The sequence below is a fragment of the Parus major genome, chromosome 6, assembly GCF_001522545.3.
Source record: "Parus major isolate Abel chromosome 6, Parus_major1.1, whole genome shotgun sequence".
NCBI classification, from domain to species: Eukaryota; Metazoa; Chordata; class Aves; order Passeriformes; family Paridae; genus Parus; species Parus major.
The window spans coordinates 7227486-7230262 of record NC_031775.1 but is presented as its reverse complement, the minus strand read 5'-3'; positions in this window follow the sequence as shown (position 1 = coordinate 7230262).

Here is a 2777-nt window from a genome sequence, read left to right as displayed (position 1 = left end):
GAATATTTCTTTATTTTATTCTAGAAAATAAATGTTTTTGTGAGGAAAATTTCTTGCAAACATACAAAGGGAAGCATTTTTTTGATTAATTGTTTTGTGGTTTTTGCCAGCAGATAATATCATGAAAGGAATAAAACTGCTTTTTTGTCTTAATGAGGAGTGAGACCAGTAGCCTGATAATAGTTTCATTAATGACTATTAGTCTGTTAGTCACAATGCATAAAGAATGATCACAGAGCTGTGATTTGGACCTGTGGCCATGAATGGCTTTTCAGGGGGGGAATTTGAGCTTACACTACATTTTTTTTGGTGCAGCCACTCTGCTACCCCAAGAGCTGAGTTGGTTCCTCCAGGTCCCTCCTTCAAGCCAGAGGCTGTGCTGTGGCCTGGGGGCTGTGTTAATCCAACCAGGGCGTGGGGTTGGAAAAGGAGTCCAAAGCCTGAGCTATGCCCAGGTGAGCCCACACACTCAGTTCTTGTGCAGTCAACCAGTTTGCTGCCCTTGTCTAAGAGTGTGATCATTAAATCATAAACAAAGCATTGAGTTTTATATTCCTGTTGCCTTTTTAGAGCAAGGAAATAAAGAAAGCTGGGTTCCATTTTAGCTTACATATTGAAGTACTAGAGGCAGCCATACTTTTTGCAAGGATATTCTTGATATACTTTTCACTGGTGGGGAAAATGAAAAAGAGCTGAAAAGGTGAAAATCTGAGTGACTTAGATTGAGGTTAGACCCGTTCTTGGCCATTTGGCTTTGTTTCCTCACCTATGCTTTATTTACTCTTGAAATCTGAAACAGCATCCTGAGCTGCAGCCCATGCTGCTTGCCAGGATGGTTTGTGAACTACAGAGAAGCTAGTGCTGGCTGTGGCCTTGTGCTGAAAGGGAGTTCACTCTCCCTTTAAACCCCCTCTCTCTAGCATTAATCCAAAGCAATTAATTCTTTTTCCTGTGAGCTAGAAAGCTTATTCTTCTAGTGAGCTGATTAGGTTATCAGTAGCTGTATTAATTTAGTGATCTTATTCTCTGAACCTATTGGTTTAATTGTAACTGTTTAACTCAATTTTTTTCATTGCATTATTCCATCTTTAGTTTTGTAAAACTGTACAGTGAATTATCTTAGAACAACTACAGTTATTTAAATATTTTTTTCTTGTTCAGCCTTGAAATCAAATCCATAATTGCACAGTTCAGATTTATTCCACTACATTGCAGCAAGATGAGCTCAAGGTTACAGAAACCAACATGAGAAATTTGCTTGCCTCTTGTTTTTGTTTTGCCACCAGTGTTCAAGAGTCCCTTTTAGACTCCGTCAGTATTCAGAATATGTTTCTCCTCTATAAGCAATATAAAGTCTGATTGTGTGCTAATGGAAAATCGTTTGAGCTGCTGTGTTGCCACCTTCATCAACAGGAGCGTGTTTTCATCTCATGCACACAAATTCACGGTTCACTCCTAACTGCAGAGAGTGAGAACTTCCGCTCCAGCATTTAGAAGTCTAAATAGAAGAAATCATTCACTCTGCTTTTAAAATGCATCCTCTGAGGCCTTGTTAGCTAAAGCACATTCAAATATGGAGCGCAGGACCGATGGAATTGAACAGGCTGCTGCCACCAAGGGACAGAGGTGCTGCCAACCTCCCTGCTGTGTACCTGGTTAGCAGGTGGCATGCAGGAAACCACTCTCTTAAACTCAGTAGGGAACAGGGTGGGTTGCAGTTTGTCTGCTTTACACTGTTACACAAATCCAGGGATTGTTCTCCATCTAGTGGCAGTTGGTCCTGTGGTTGGCCTACAGAGCCAGGGTCTAGAGCCACATAATGGAAAGTTATGAACTTGTGGTTTTTGTTATAATGATTTAGATAAATATGAGTGCATGATTGGCAGATTATCTGTGATTCTGAAGGACCCGACAGATTTTTATCACTGCTCCTGTGGGTTTGTGGTCAGGCAGTAATGTGGATGGGTGGGCAAAAAGAAAAGGAATTATGCTGATGAAGGGTTTTGGCTTATGGGACCAGAAAGTCTTCTGCTGAAAACAACCCTGATCTGAGATTTTAATGCAAAATTCATCTCAGATTATGACACAAAATCCATGCATCCATATCCACTTCTACTTTGAACAGAGAAAAGGAAAATTCTACACTATTAACATATATCAGGTATTGCCAAAATTTTGTTGAATTGAGTGTCTTGGGTATGCTGGACTGAAAAGAAAAACATGAGTAGCAAAAGATATTTCTTGAGTCAGGTATTGGACCTAGCAATTACATATGCTTGTCAGGTTAGGAAAACAAAGTTTACAGGTTTCTATTCCTAAATGGAGGAGAAAAGGGGTAACTGTGAATGAATACAGTGCACAAAGAAGCAGGGTTTTGCAGGGATATGTCTTGTTATAATTGTTCCTTTCTTTAATAGCTTTTTAGTGTGGAATTAGAGGGAGGTAAAGTTCACTGAGAGGTGTCTGTAATGTGTTAAGAGGCTTTTGTGTGTGTAAGGAAAAGGTGATCAGTAGCTAGTTTGCAGCTGGTCCAAGCTTTCAAAAGAAATCCAAATAGGTGCCAAGAGTGGCAGGAGTAGAGGAGTGGCTAAAGAAAAACTGTCTAGGTGTCTCCATGGTGTAGCAGTGTTGAAATCAGCTCCATTCTGCTGAGTGGGGTAAGGACCCCTGGCAATGAAACAAGGAACCTGTGCAAAAGTGACAATTTCACTGTGGTGCTGCCAGGCCACTCTGGTTTTCTTCTTTTGTTGCATGGAAATTTTGATTTTGCCCAATGC